Source organism: Miniopterus schreibersii, assembly GCF_964146895.1.
Source record: "Miniopterus schreibersii genome assembly, chromosome: 19".
Taxonomy (NCBI): Eukaryota; Metazoa; Chordata; class Mammalia; order Chiroptera; family Miniopteridae; genus Miniopterus; species Miniopterus schreibersii.
Window position 1 is genome coordinate 34820314 of NC_138119.1, and position 17034 is coordinate 34837347.

Sequence of the window (17034 nt, forward strand, 5' to 3'; positions counted from 1 at the left end):
AAGAAATACATTTTGAGAACAGACCAAGGACAGGACACTTTTTGATTTAGTTGCTGTGCCAGGACCCTGAGCCCCTCCAGGAGTTTCCCTCAGGAACGCTGACCATTCTTTGTCCCCAGGAACAGGCTGAGCTGTTTGTAACATCATAGATTAGCCACCTTGTCACTGGACTTTGAGCTCCTGAAGGCTGGACTACAGACCCTCCCTCCCCTTTCTCTGTTACACTTTTAGCTCACAGCTGCGCACAGCTATCTTCTCCTCACTGCTGTGTAGTCAACCAACTGGCAAGGGGTGGTCAGAGCAGCACTTCCAGGGTGACCGACAGCAAAATGGGAGCATTTGCTAGTAATAATGGAATAAACGCTCACATATGATTCAACCGTCTCTGCTTAATTTGGCTCAAGTAGTGACAGGTGGCCTTGGACCCCTTGTGTGCGGTATCATTACTACTATTACTACTACTATTGATAATAAAAACTGTAGTAACAACAGCTAACCAAACTACTGAGCACTCAGCATGTGCCAGGCACAGTATTAAGTGCATGACACAGATGGTCTCGTTTAGGCCGCCAAAAAATAATAGTTATTATTATTACCCTCATGTCATAGCTGAAGTAATTAAAAGATAAAGTTTAGTAATCTGCCATGGCTGCACAGTTAGTAAGAGAATTTGCACTTGGGTTAAGCATTAGATCTGTTCATAAATCTCTCTCTCTTTCTCTCTCTCTCTCTCCAGGTTGCCTCAGTGGAACTCAAGCACAGCTATATGACTTTCTCTGGCCAATGTAAAAGCAGTGGAGGTGTCACTATTGACCAGCAGCTCTAGGAGCCAGGATCGTGGGGAAAGGATCATGGTGAAGAGGAGCAGAGTCCTCAACTGAAATTCAGTGAGTCTGTGTGGTTGTAAGTCATTGAGATTCCCAGGCTGTTCGTTATCACAGCAACACAACCAAGCCCATTTTGACTGAGTTGGAGCCAGGCCACTCTAGCAGAGCGAATATTCTTAAACTTCACACTTTGATATCTTCCCCAGTTTCTCCAGCTGAGTTAGATATTTATCCCAAGGGGCTCAAATAGCACTGTAGAGTGGCATTGATCATATTGTATATCAATTTTTTTCTCCAGTATTAGACTGAGCTCACATGGCTCATACTTCTGTTTTTGGCTTCCCAGCATTTAGCACAGAGCCTGGGACATAGGAGGTGCTAAACGCTTGCTCACTGAGGGAATGTAGGAAAAGGACTCTGGGTGCCACAGCTACCCTGCAGTGCAGGACAAATCTCCAGGTGGCCAAGAAGGCCAGTCCACCTCTGACCCCAAAGGAGGGTAAGCTGTTTCCAGGAACCTCATTCCTGGGGATTGTGGCATGTGGCCTGGCAACTGGGGCTTCTGCCCAGCTGGCTAGCAGAATTCATCCCATCCTCTCCAGGCTGCAGCAGTAAACCAGCAGGTGTGAGGAATTTACACCAAAGAGTGATCTGGCAATGGCATGAATTGAATGAGTAATTTACAAAGCTCATTAAGATGGTTCATAATTACTTATTTATGGGAATTTTCTGAAAGATCTGGGGCTTAATCATTTATCCCTCCTAATATTTAGCCAGGATCATTGGTAAATAATTCGTTTATTATACACTCTGGAGTGGTTTATGGTTCTGAGTTATGATATCACATGAGTACACAGACAGGGTACTGGAATGTGAAGGCCAGCGAAGGGAGGGGAAGCTGAGAGTCATCGACTCAGATCCAGGCTGGGCCTTCTGAACGCAAGAGAAATATGTCCAGGCCCCAGCAGGAATGGTCTTCTCCTCAAAGTCAGATTGATGTTACATATGGTACAGAGGCTTTTAGTCCCTGGTCTAATCTTTGGGGAGACAGTAAAGGGAGGAAGTAAGTGTGTAGAGACTGGTCTAAAAATGGTAGGTCTTAGCACCAGGCAGGGTGGGGACAACTTTCAGCTTAGTAGCTCTCCACGGCCTTGTGGGGAAATCCAAATGCCCCCAATGATGTTCAAGATCCTCCAAAACTGTCCCCAGTTCCTTCCCAGTCTTATCACTCATTACTCCCTTCTTATTTCAGTGCTAGCCATTGGGGCCCTCAATCAAAGACACGTCTCGTCCTTTCCCATGCATTTGTTCACAGCATTTCTCTTGCCTGCATTGCCCTTCTATTCTCTTATATAAATGCTACTTGTCATTCAGTTTTTAGCTCAAAGCCCACCTCCTGCATGAAGCTTTCCCAGACTACCTGAGTCATGTTTTTTTCTTTCCTGCCTGAGTTAAATAGGGAGATAAGAAAGGACAGAAGTGCAGGCAATGCTGCCCTGGCCGGCATGGCTCAGCGATCAGCGCTTTGGCCCACGCAGCAAAAAGGTCACAGGTTCAATTCCCAGTCAAGGGCACGTACCTGGGTTGCAGGTTCCCTGCGGGTTGGGGTGCATGTGGGAGGCAATCAATTGATGTGTCTCTCTCATATCGATGTTTCTCTCTCTCTTTCTCCTCCGTCCCCTCCCTTCCACTATCTCTAAAATCAATGGAAAAAAATATCCTCGGGTGAGTATTAAACAAAAATAGAAAACAAAAGAAGGACAGTCGTTCCTAAACACAGGGTTCTTGTTCCTCCCTGGGCCCTAAGGACTTTTAAACAGGTCTGAGGTCATTTCCCAGAATGGAGAGTCATATGGCTTGTTAGTATACTCATTTTTATGATTCCCGTAACAACCATGTCAAGTAGGTATTTTTTTTTTTTTTTAATATATCTTTATTGATTTCAGAGACAGGAAGGGAGAGGGAGAGAGAGAAACATCAATGATGAGAGAGTCGGCATTGATCGGCTGCCTCCTGCACACCCCCACCCGGTGATCAAGCCCACAACCCAGGCATGTGCCCTGACCGGGAATGGAACCACGATCTCCTGGATCCTAGGTGGATGCTCAGTTGCTGAGCCACGCCCGGCCAGGCTCAAGTAGGTATTCTTGTTGGCTTCTGTTTATGGATTGAATTGTGTCCCCCCAAAATCTATATATTGGAACCCAAACACCCATTGTGACTTTATTTGAAAATAGGGCCCTTAGGAGGTAATTATGGTTAAATGATGTTATAAGGGTGGGTCCTAATCCAGTAGGGCTGACATCCTTATAAGAAAAGGGAGAGACAGCAGAGATCTCTTTTTCTCCTTCCCCTCACTCCACGCATGTACACGGGGGACATGTGAGGACAAACAAAAGGCACGGTTTGTAAAGCCAGGAAGAGAAGTGTCACTAGAAACTGGCTCTGAACGATCTTGGACTTTCAGTCCCCAGGACTGTGGGGAAATAAACGCCTGCTGTTTAGGCCGCTCAGCCTGTGGTGGCCTGTATGGCATCTTGAGGAGGCCATTACAACTTCCTACTGCAGGCGAGGGAGCTAAGGCTTAGAGAATGAAACGGCTTGCCTAAAGTCACCCAAATAGTGCATGACAGAGTGAGGGCTTGAAATTAGGACTGAATCCCACAGAACGTACCAAATCCTGACGACTCCATTCTGGGAATGGAGCTCTGAGCCGAGGCCTTGCACCTACATACTGTCTCTTCTCATCTTGCTGCTGTGGGTTCTGGTCACAGCTTCTTTCTCTCCTCTGCGCTCCCTTCTTGAAACCCATCTCACGATTTCTGCTGCTCCTCCTCTTGTCTCCTTCCCATAGCCTTTGGAGTTCATGTCTCTGGCTCGCGGTCTTGTGGTGCTGTGCTGTCACCTGCTGACCGGAGCCACCAGCCACTCCAGCTCTCAGGGCAGTGTTTGTTGCTGTTGTTTATTTTTTATTGTAAGAACTCTTAACATGAGATCTACCCAATTAAAGAAATTAAGTATAAATACAGTAATATTTACTGTAAGAACTATGTTGCACAGCGGATTTCTAGAACTTATTTATCTTGTATAACTGAAACTTTATTCCTTTGTATTTGTTACTAGCAGATCTCATCTACTTCTGCTTTCTAATTCCAGTCCTACTCTCTCCTGCAAGCTGGCAACTAAAATGACAGGTCCCTGGCCAAAAATGAATGAATGAATGAATGAATGAATGAATGAATAAATAAATAAATAAATAAATAAATGCAGACACAGAGAATTGTCCTCTTGGGTCCAAGGAGAAAAACTGATTACAAAGGGGAAAAGATGACTGATTCCCAAGGGCTAAAGTCCTCACAGAGTGTCAAGAGAGCTCCTCTAAATTTAGGCCAGGAAGCTGGGTGATCTAAGGTTGTGGGCATGATGCCTCTTGCCTCTGAACCAAACAGGAGAATTTGAGACCTCCCCGTGTGTCCTAAGAAGATGAGGGCAACTGGTATCTCTGGAAAGCCTGGAGGAAGAGGCCATTAGGAATAAGATATAGTCCCTTTCTTCCAGAGAATGAGGTAAATCTTGTTGGCTGGTTTCTGTTAAACACTCTTACATTGTGACCTGAGGCTCAAAGAGATTTATCAACTCACAGATGAGTGTGAATGAATAATATAAAACTACATGTCATAGTGTGGTTGCTGGGCGTGAAATGCAGTTCAGTGATATCTGAAAGTTCTGCCCCATCTCCCAAAAAGTGTGAAGTACTAACATCCATGCTTAGGAGACACCCTGCTTTTCTTCTACACAGAAACCCCAGCTTGAGCATCTCTCTGTGAGGTTACCCAGACTCTAGTATATTTTAATAAGAAGGACACATTATAGCTGGTTGCTGCTTTCCTGTGTCTCCAAGATTCAAGGCAAGAGAAGAAAATGGGCAAATGTGAGTCAACAGAAGTGTCCAGAGAAGAGGAATGGCCATAGAGAGAGTGCAAGGGGCCAAGGGACAAGGGAGGGGTGTGCTCAGGCAGTCACACAGAAGGGATGCAATAACACTGAGAAAAATACAAAGATCAGTGGACTTTGACTCTATAGTTACCAACCTTTGGGGAAATATTTTCATCTATAAAGTAGGAATAATGCAATTGTACTTATCTCATAGGACTATTTTGAAAGTTAAGTGAAATAACTGGGTGAAACCATTAGCCCCAGTGTTCAACTTACAGTCATCCCTCAATAAGTGTTTGCTGAATCTGAAACCATGAAAAGTAGAGGGCTCATTTATTGCCCTTTATTTCTTGTGACTATTAACTTACAGTAACACTGATTCTCTGGTAGCCACTCACCACCAAGGAGCACAACATCAGATGACTAAAGCCTCTGCACCTGCCCCAGGTATTCCAGAAGCCGGGAGGTGGTCTTGCTCTCTCTGACTTTGCTCTAGTGACCTTCACAGATGCAGGCATCACCCTGTTCTCCTAAATTTATCAGCATCACAGAAGCTATGTCTTGTACAGGAGACTGAAGCAGGTCCTAATTATGAGGCTCAGGAAGTCACATGCTTTCAACTAAGAGGAGGTAATTTTGTTTTCTGGGAAGGACAACACAGTAACATGGATTTGCAACATGACAAAAGAGCCCTGAATTTAGAGTCAGGAATCTGGATTATGGTCTAGGCTTGGCCACTACCTGTGTTATTGTGGGAAAACTCCCTTCTTTCTTAGGTCTTAATCACTGGCCTACTTGATTTGGTTTTAATCACTGGCCTACCTGGTTTTGCCCATTGGATATGCTTTCTTTCACAAGAAACGGAATACCCAACTAGCACTGGCTTTCAACATAAGAGCATTTATTGCTTATGGACAAGCATTCTGGGAACAGGCAGTCTTTGTGCTGATATGTCATCTCAGTGCATGATTGAGGACCCAGGCTCCTTTGTCATCCTTAGCATCTTAGCTTTTCATCTTTATGACTGTTACCCTGAGGTCACAAGAAAATACTGCAACTTTAAATATTACACAACTATTCAAGGTAGAAAGAAAGGAAAAAAGTGGCACCAACTGCTCATGCTACTTTTACCAGGAAAGCATACTCTTTTCCAGAAAATGCCTAACAGATGTTTCCTTCGACTTCCTCATTGGCCACTTCTAACTGCAAGAGACGCTTGATGACCTCCATAAGGGGGAGGCAGTAAGGAAGAATTCATCTCGTGTGCCACCCTGATTAACATATATCCCTAGTATTGTTTTTCTGAGAGCAGGGATGAGGTGCCAGCAACGTGATACAGGGGGAGGAAAGAGCCTCAGGCCTTCCCCTTGGAGGTTAGACAGAGGTGGGTATGATATGAAGACCATGGACATGGTGACGCTAAGGGCCCTAAGGTTAGAAGTGCTGATCAGCGACGTGGGCCTTGAAGACGGCAGTATTTGCCTGGCTTTGTTAGTCTCGGAGCTCAGAAGTCTACCTAGGGGGAGACTGCCCAGCTGTTCATAGCTGGAACATCAGGGGATATTCTCTTTTCCCCTCCTTCTCCCTAGAGGGCCCTCCAAGTGCCAAGACCTGTGCAGCGTATAGATGTTGCTGAGTCCTGATGAGTGACACTGCTGTGCCTCTTCCCAGGAGCTCAGGCACTTCTTACTCTATCGAAGTAGCCATTTGGGTTCTTCCCATTCCTGAACTGTGCCTGTGGGATCTCAACAAATTATCACTTTCTTTTCTTTATAATAAGCATAGCTATCACTTATTGAGGGCCTACTTGAGCCTGAGACTGCGCTAAGCTCTTTCCATAGGCCATCTCATTTTTATCCTGGGGAACAAATATGTTACTATCCCTGACGTAAAGACAAGGAAACAGGGTCAAACAATAGCAGAGACGTGAGTGCAACAGGGTCGCTCTGACTCCAGAGGCCTTAGCTTTCTTGTTGTAAATTCTGAGTGGTTTCCCCAGGCGTCGTGCAGCGCCTGGCAGACCGCGGGCACTCGGCGTTCATGTGGAAGTGCTCTGCCACTGCATCTCCCTTTCCTGATTTTTGAGGACCTCAGGTTTTTGTAAGAAAAGACTATATTCTCAACATCTTTCAGGATAGTGCCTGGCATACAGTAACACATATTTGTGGAATGAGTATTACATTAGGAAGATACTCATGTCTCCTGGCTATCCCATTGATAGAGAAAATGGGTCTGTCAACATACAGGTCTGTCACTCTCAGAGATCATTTGAGTTAATTACTTTTATAAGTGACAGCCTGAGACTAGGAGAGAGAAAATGCTGTGCCCACAGCTCGCATGGCTCTGTGAGAAAGCGCCTTTACTCTACTCTCCTTCAAGAAGCAGATGCAGCCGGATCAAACACTCCTTTCCCGAGTGAAGACAGAGAGGTGACAACTAAACCTGGACATTTAGGGTCAGGTTTCAGCACATCCTAGTGGGTTCCGGTTTACTGTGGGACTCAGCCTCACTGTGAGATGAGACTTAGTGCAGCTGTGAAAAAATTTAGCTCTCCTTTGGAATAAAACACCAGTTTGAATCTCGGTTTTATAAGTAACTGCCTTGAGGACCTTTGGCAAGTTGTTTCACATATTTAAGTCTTGGTTTCCTCTCCCTAAAGTGGAAATAATAAGAGTGCTCATCTTGTATGGTTGCTATGAGGAATAAATGAGGGGCTCCCTATAGAGTGTTTTAGCACATAGTGAACACATAACACAGAGTGAGCGTTTTATAAATTACCACTATTATAGTGACTTTTACTATCGTTATTAGGCAGTGGCATGCTGGAGTAGAATACTCAGCTTTGTGACTTTCCAACATTTTTCTCATCCTTGCTCTGGAGGAGCCCTACAGCTGCAAAAGGTCGTTGCCGGCTGAGAGTTGGTTCTGCACTGCTCCTCTGCTCTTCTGACACACACTCTTCCTGCTAATGCCCTCCTAGCTTGCCTAGAAGCTTCCACTTGGCTCAGGCGGGCACCTTGTTGGGGTCAGAAGCCTGGAATGCCCTGATATTTTGCTCTTGAAACTGGCAACTCTGCGTCACACCTAGACACAGGCCGGCCTGCCAATCAGCTGGGAGTTAACAGAGTCTGAAAATGAACTGCCAGGGAAAGGACATTGGCCACTGCCTCCCACCTGGTGCTTTCCTGGTGTGCTGGAGCCAGAGTAAGTTGATTGCTACATACTAGGGATTTGGTGAGCCACTTGTTAAACTGTTATATATCCGGGAATTTGGTGAGCCAGTCATTAAACCATTAGCAGTGTGAAATAAACTATAGTTAGAGTGTTTACACATGGAATTTGTCAAACACTACAAATCAGGACATTGTTTTTTCTTGCAGCCCCTGGTTTGCCAGCACATCACTGAACACACCCTTCTCCTTCTAAAACTTGCGGGACTCTGGGCTTCACATGTCAGTTATCACACCCACATTTTTACAAAATAAACTTTTTAAATTATAAAAGTAATATAATCTTGTTATGAAACATTTAAATAACATAGAATAAGTAAAAACTGAAAAGTCAATGTCTTGCTCCATTAATCTCTTCTAGTTGCAGAGATATCCATTTTTACTTTGTTTTGTGTCTCTCAAGAGCTCTTTTGTGGCTATAAGAATAGTTATATATATACACATACATACATATAGACACATGTATATACATATATACACACATCTATATACACACATATGTATATTGGTTTATTAAATGGGCTGAATTTGAAACCAGAAACTGCTTCATTTTTCTCTTACCTGTTACCACTATCCTTCATGTTATATAATCTCTCTCTGACTTGCTTCTGAAGACTGGCTTGAGCAGACAGAACAGCTTTCTGGTTATGTCCAGGTATTGAAAAAATAGTCTAGTCCAGTTCAATTTAAAACTCAGATGTCACATCCAGTTCAAAGCTTGTCCCATTCCCCAGTCATAGGCTTGAATTATGGCTCAGAAACCTGCAGTGGAAAAGGGGTCATTCATTTTCCTAGCTCTTCCTTGTCCTAGGGATAGAGGAAGATGGAAACAGTTCTTTTTATTTACTGGCTGCTCTTTTTTGTTCTCTCTTGGCTGATGTGGTTGACCTCACATCCCGCGGTATGGCAGCCAGCCCTCAGGAGGTCGTCATGGGAGGCCTCAGCTCTGCTCAGTTTCCTGCTGGCTGATGTCGTGTGACTCTCGTTAGAATCCTGCCCCTACAGGTAAATTCCATAGCCGCTTACCAGGGGAGGCCTTTCACCGCAGCAGGCAGCCTCCTTGGGTAGGATCTAATCAAAGTAGCTCCAGTAGGGCTACTTTCTATAGCATCCTCCAGGCTTAAGGACTCGTAGGAAACACCCTTGCTGCACTGAACGGCAGAAGAGCAGCTGTCCGGCCACGCACGGCCTCTCTTTGCTCCAACATGCCAGCTCCAGCCAACAGTAAGGAGGCAGCAGTCGGCGGCCCAGAACTCACCAAGGTCTGCGGTGCACTTAGGTAAAGCCTATGCGAGAGTTGCTACAGTTCACCGAGTGTTCAGCTGGGAACTGAGTAGCCAGTCTCCCTTTCCAGTACGTATCTCCAGGCTTTGTTAATTATCCTCTCGGGGAGAGGAAGGAGAAAAGCATCACAGGCCCCTACTCATATGAGTAACCTAACCTTTCCTTGAAGGTGTTAGTCTTCTCTTCTAGAGGGTGGGGGTAAGCAACTGGGTGACGGCTAAGGGACAGTTTTTGCCCTCTTTCCACAATTTTGGTAAATTGTGTTTGGCACGTCCCTTTAGAATGTAGGGTCTTTATTATCTACTGTTTTCAGCTTTGGGGCTTGAACTGTAATTTAGACAGTCCACAGATGTAATTTTATCAAACAAGGGGGATTAATCTACACATATTGTTCTACCATTTGCTTTTCTTGCTAAGCAAAATACTACATCTTGGACTTATCTCTTCGTCATTACATGCAGAGCTACTTTTTAAAAGTGCATTTTACTTTTTTTTCACACATTTCTCTTTTTTCTCTCTTGTGTGCAAGGCCAGTTCATAAAAATCATAAAATAAGACATTCATTTTTTTTACTTTTAAAAAAACCTTTATTTTATTTTTTATATGTTTTTATTGATTTTTTAGAAAGAGAGGAAGGGAGAGGGAGGGAGAGAGAAATATCCATGTAAGAGAAAAACATTGATCAATTGCCTCCCATGTGCACCCTGACTGGGGATCAGACCCACAAATGCCTTGACAAGGAATTGAACCAGTGACCTTCCAGTGCATGAGATGATGCTCATCCAACGAGCCACACCAGCCAGGACTTTTAGAACTGCTGAGTATAGCAAAGTTCTTCCTCTCCCCCTCCTCCTCCTTCTCCTCTCTCTTCTTCTGTAAGGCTTTGCATTTCCTTATTGTTATTGGGCATCTTAAGAAAGGCTGGGGAACGTAAACGTGTCTGGCTTCATTTAAGCAGTGGGATAGACCTTTTTACCCCAAGCACCATAAACCTTTAGAAACTGTTTAATATTTCATTGTATTGATGTGTGGTAATATATTTAATCAGTTTCCTGTTGGTGACCATTTAACTGCTTCCAGGTCTTCCTCCATTATAGAAAATGTTACATGAACATCGGTCTTATATTGTTTTGCATTAATTCATTGGTTTTGAGTAGGCAAAACATCATAAAATCAGGTCTGTTCCCTTAGAACCCTTTTTCAGGAATCACTTTTGTAGCCAGAGGCAGAGAAAGGCTAGAATCAGGACACATGGGTTCCTGGAAAGGACCCTTGAATGATGTTTACTTAGTTAACTTTTCTTTTTAGTAAGAATTCTGCTAGAGTGGCAGGTGGTAGGCCCTGAATCCAGGCCATGGTTCATTGATTTGAGGCCCAAATGGGACACATGGCATGGAGCATCCAGTGCCTGGCATCCAGCAGGTGCTCAATACGTGTCTGTTTACCCTGAAGCATGTTGGCCATCCTTGTATAATGGCAGGCAGCCCAGGAAGAGTTGTGCACGTAACTAAAACTCAGATTGACTTAATTGTACCTTGTAAATCAGTCTCTGAGGTAGGTCTTCACAGCTCAGGACAGCTGGCACAGTCATGGGACTCCATGAAGGACCCTTAGCCCAAAGTGTAAATCCTTAGGTCACAAAGGAAGAGGTAGCCAGAAAAGAAATGTGAGCAGAATATCTCCTTTTGAGCCAATCTCTAAACCGAATCACACTGAAAGAAATAACAGTCTGTTAGAAAAGTGCAATTGAAAGCATTTCAAATGTTCAACCAGGAGACATATGTTCTTCTAGTAGAGTCCTCTTTAGACACCCTAAGAAGCTTTTGTCTCTCTCTCCTCTGCCAGGGGGTTGGGTCCAGAACAAACTGTTTCCCCTCCTCTTTCCTTCCCACAAACTCCCCTTCTCCCTGAGTCTACTGGGCTCTTTTGTACACTTATCTGCCCTTCTAGGCATCTGCCTACTGTGGGGTTATCCCTTGGTGAACACACACACACACACACACCCCTCCAGACCTACCCTGAGAAGTGTAATTCACCCTGCTCACACACGCTTTTGCAGCTTTTCCCACCACCATCAGCACCTTTGGAAATTCCAGGGAATAAAATGTACCATTCCTTTACTCAATGAAGTATAAGCAGTAAAGTCACCTTCCCCTGACTGCGACACATTTTCATCTTAACATTTTCCTCAGCCACTCTCATTGGACCCTTACTCAGAATCCTATTGCACAAGAACCAGAGACACATCCAAGGCAATGGTTTTGAGCACGTTAAGTCTAGCAATCTTTCCATAAGAAAGTTAATTAATAGCTGTCTCCTGGGATGAACAGTACCCAAGTCTCTGGTTTGTATCTCTCTCTCTCTCTCTCTCTCTCTCTCTCTCTCTCTCCATCCCTCCTACTGTCTTTGATTCCTTTTTTAAAAATAACATTTAAAATTTTTATGAAAGTTAAATAATTAAAATAAATGACATTAATATTACTTGTCATTATTCTTGTCCTTAGAACCTCAGCTGGGTGTGGAATGGCAAGAACTCTCTAATCCTCACCCACGGGTGGCTTCACTACCACTTTCTTTCTGCTTGGGTCAAGTTCTAAAACTTTAGCCAAAGAAAACTATTATCATTGCCACACACTGGCTGCAGTTCCACTGAAGCAGGAGTATTGGCATAGGTGGGGCCCTGGGAGTCATCTCAGGCTGGGTGGGCTCCTGTGACAGCAAGAAAAACATGATATTCACTGAGATGGGAAGTGAGAATGGGAGATTAGCTAATAAGAAAAAAGGGTTCAGAGGTTGGTAAACACATGGAGATTTAGGGAGAGTGGCACACTCTGAGAGGACATGCAAGCTTTCTGCACTCTTTCCCCATACCTTGCCCTATGCATCTCTTCCACCTGGCTATTCCTCAGTTATATTTTTAACATAACCAGTAATCCAAAATAAGTATGAAATTCTAAGATGGCAGTGGAAGCTACACTGACACTCTCCCAGGACCAAACTGGAATTACAACTAAAATACAGAAAAAACATTCTGATCTAGAGTGGAGACCCCATAGAGACTGGTAGGAAGTGTCTGGCTGGCTGCGCTCCCACAGGCAGCAGCTAAAGTTCTGGAGGGATATATCACCTGTGGGGGTTCCCACTGAGAACTTGGGACCTAAACCCCAAGCTGGGCTTCTCACCCCAAAGCTGCAGAATATACATTCTTCTCAAGTGCACATGGGACATTCTCAAAGATAAACCACACGTTAGGACACAAAACAAGTCTCTACAAGTTCAAGAAGATTGAATTATATCAAGCATATTCTCGGATCACAATGGCATGAAATTAGAAATCAACAACAATAAAAATACTCAAAAATACTTAAACACATGGAGGCTAAGTAACATGTTATTAAACAATGAATGGGTTACCAGTGAGATCAACAAGGAAATAAAAAGCGTTCTGGAAACAAGTGAAAAAGAACACACAGCAACCCCAAGTCTTGGGACACAGTGAAAGCAGTCCTGAGAGAAAAGTTCATAGCACTGTAGGCCTACCTCAAAAAACAAGAAAAACTTTTAATTAACTAACTAACCATACAACTAAAAGAATTAAAAAGAGAACAATAAGAGAAGCCCTGAGTTAGTAGAAGGAAGGAAATAAAAAGATCAGAGAGGAAATAAAAGACATAGAGACTATAAAAACAATACAAAACATCAATGAAACCAAGAGCTGGTTCTTTGAAAAGTCAAAACAGATTAATGAACCTTTAGCCAAACTCATTGAGAAACAAAGAGAGAGGACCCAAATAAACAAAATCAGGAATGAAAAAGGTGAAGTAACAACTGAGACCACAGAAATACAAAGGATTGTAAGAAAATACTATGAAAAACTATATACCAACAAGCTGGACAATGTGGAAGAAATGGACAAATTTCTAGGAAAATATAATCTTCCAAAGTTGAGTAGGAAAGAATCAGAGAGCTTGAATGGGCCAATAACAGCTGATGAAATTGAAGCAGTAATAGAAAAACTCCCAGTAAACAAAAGGCCTGGCCCAGATGGCCTCACTGGGAAGTTTTACCAAGCATTCAAAGAGGAGATAATACCTATCCTCCTCAAACTATTCCAAAAAATTCAAGAGGAAGGAACACTTCCAAGCTCTTTTTATGAGGCCAACATTATTCTAATTCCAAAACCAGATAAAGACACTACAAAGAAAGAAAATTATAGGCCAATATCTCTGATGAACATAGATGCTAAAATCCTCAACAAAATATTAGCAGATCGGATCCAGCAATATATTAAAAAGAGTATACAACATGACCAAGTGGAATTTATTCCAGGGATGCAAGGCTGGTACAATATTCATAAATTAATAAATGTGGTACATCACATAAACAAATTGAAAGGCAAAAATCACATGATCATATCAATAGATGCAGGAAAAGCATTAGACAAAATCCAACACCCATTTTTGATAAAAACTCTCAGCAAAGTGGGAATAGAGGGATCATACCTCAACATAATAAAGGCCATATATGACAAAACTACAGCCAACATCATACTCAATGGACAAAAATTAAAAGCATTTCTCATAAGAACAGGAACAAGACAGGATGTCCACTTTCACCACTCTTCTTCAACATAGCACTGGAAGTTCTAGCCACAGTGATCAGAGAAGAAAACATAAAAGGCATCCAAATTGGAAAAGAGAAAGTAAAACTGTCATTATTCACAGATGACATGATTTTGTATATAGAAAACCCTAAAGACTCCACCAAAAAACTACCAGATTTAATAAATGAATTCAGCAATGTAGCAGGATACAAAATTAACACCCAGAAATCCACGGCATTCTTATACACCAACAATGAACTTTCAGAGAGAGAAACTAAAAAACAATCCCACTTACCATGGCAAGAAAAAAATTAAGATACTTAAGAATAAACTTAATGAAGGAGGTAAAAGACCTGTACTTGGAAAACTACAGTACATTGCAAAAAAAGATAGAGGAAGATATAAATAAGTGGAAGAATATACCATGTTCATGGATTGGAAGAATTAGCATCATTAAAATATTCATATTACCAAAGCAGTCTATAGATTCAATGCAATCTTTATTAAAATACCAATGGTATATTTCACAGGTCTAGAACAAATACTCCAAAAATTTGTATGGGACTAAAAAGGCTCCACATAGCTGCAGCAATCTGGAGAAAGAAGAACAAAGTTGGAGGGATCACAAGACCAGATATCAAGTTATACTACAAAGCCACTGTAATCAAAACAACCTGGTACTGGCACAAGAACAGACATATAGATCAGTGGAATAGAACAGAGAACCAAGAAATCAACCCAAGCCATTACGTTCAATCAACATTTGACAAAGGAGGCAAGAACATACAATGGAGTAAAGAGTCTCTTCAATAAATGGTGTTGAAAAAATCAGACAGGTACATGCAAAAAAATTAAACTAGATCACCAACTTATTCCAGACACAAGAACAAACTAAAAATGGATAAAAGACTTAAATTTAAGTCACGAAACCATAAAAATCCTAGAAGAAACCGTAGGCAGCAAAATCTCATTCATCTTCTGTAGCACTGTTTGCAGATATATGTCCTGGGTCAAGAGAAACAAAGCAGAAAAGAAACAAATGGGACTACATCAAAATAAAAAGCTTCTGCACAGCAAAAGAAACCAACAAAATGAAAAGGGAACCCACTGTATGGAAAATATATTTGCCAATGACACATTTGATAAGGGTTTTATATCCAAAATATATAAAGAACTCATACAATTTATTCTTATTTTTATTTTTTTTAATATATCTTTATTGATTTCAGAGAGAGGAAGGGAAAGAGGAGAGAGCAAGAAACATCAATGATGAGAGAGTCATTGATCGGCTGCCTCCTGCACTCCCCCGACTGGGGATCGAGCCCACAACCCAAGCATGTGCCCTGACTGGGAATCGAACCCCGATCGCCTGGATCCTAGCTTTACGCTCAACTGCTGAGCCATGCCCAGCAGGGCAATTTAACAAAAGGAAGACAAACAATCCAATTAAAAAATGGGCAAAGGACCTAAATAGACACTTCTCCAAAGAGGACATACAGATGGCCAAGAGACATAAAAAATGCTCAACATCACTAATCATCAGAGATCCAAATTAAAACAACAATGAGGTATCATCTCACCCCAGCCAGAATGGCACCATCAACAAATCAACAAAGGACAAGTGATGGTGTAGGTGTGGAGAAAGGGGAGCCCTAGTACACTGCTGGTGGGAATATAGATTTGTGCAGCTACTATGGAAAACAGTACGGAGGTTCCTCAAAAAATTAAATATGAAACTGCCATTTGAGCCAGTGATCTCACTTCTAAGAATATATCCTAAGAAGCCTGAAACACCAATCAGAAAGAATATATGCTCCCCTATGTTCATAGCAGTGCAATTTACAATAGTTAAGATCTGGAAACAGCCCAAGTGCCCATCAGTAGATGAGTGGATAAAAAAGCTGTGGGACAGCCTTAGCAGGTGCCTCAGTGGTTAGAGCATTGGCCAGAGGACTGAAGGGTCTGGGGTTTGATACCAGCCAAGGCCATGTAGGTGGGTTGCAGGCTCAATCCCGGTACCCTGCTGGTGCTCAAGCGGGAAGCAACCAATAAATGTGTCTCTCTCACATCAATGTTTCTATCTCTCTCCCTCTTCCACTCTTTCTGAAAAATAATGGGAAAAAATATCCTCAGGTGAGGATTTAAAAAAGCTGTGTTACATTTATACCATGGGATACTATGCAGCTGTAAAAAAGAAGGAACTCTTACTCTTTGGGACAGCATGGACGGAAATGGAGAGTATAATGCTAACGGAAATAAGCCAGTCAGAGAGACAAGTACCACATGATCTTACTCATGTGTGAAATATAATGAACAAAATAAACTGATGAACAAAACAGATCCAGAGACAAAACAGATCCAAAAGCATGGAAGAGACCGATGAATCTCAGAGGGAAGACAGGGTTGGGGAGTGGGTGGGGAGAGACTAATCAAAGAACTTACATGCATGTGTGCATAACCCACAGACACAAACAACAGTGTGGTGAAGGCCAGGTGCAGGGCGGAGGGGATCAATGAGGGGGAAAGGGGAACATCTGTAATACTTTCAACAATAAAGATAAATTTTAAAAAAACAACAATAAAAAACCCACAAAGTAACACGCAGGCCTTGCTGTTGGTGGAGCTGCTCCAGTCTAGTTTTCTTTCCCTGCCATGAGTTTTAAAGTCTAGACATTGATCAGCCAGTGGAGAAGAGGAGGAATATTCTATTTGCACACGCACAGCTGTTAAAGTGGAATTTCATGATGCATGTTGGGTGGAAAATGATTTTATGGGGGCATACATTAGTTCTGGGCAACATAGTATAGTGGTTAAAGATGTGGCCTTTGGCATCACCTTGACTTTAAATCCTCAGACCTGTCCCTTGTCATGGGCAAGTCTCTAACCCTTGACATTGTGCCTGCAAAATGGGAGTAATAAATAATACCTAATCTTAACAGATTTGGGGGGTAGGGATTAAATAACATGATTTACATAAAATGACAGTATCTTTGTGCTTGGTTCCTGGGAAATAAAATATTGTAAATAAAAATAAAATTTGAAATGGATCTGCCTTATGATCCAGCCATTCCACTTCTGGGAATGTATCCCAAAAAACCTGAAACACTAACTTAAAAGAATACACCCAGCCCTGTGTTCAACACAGCATTATTTA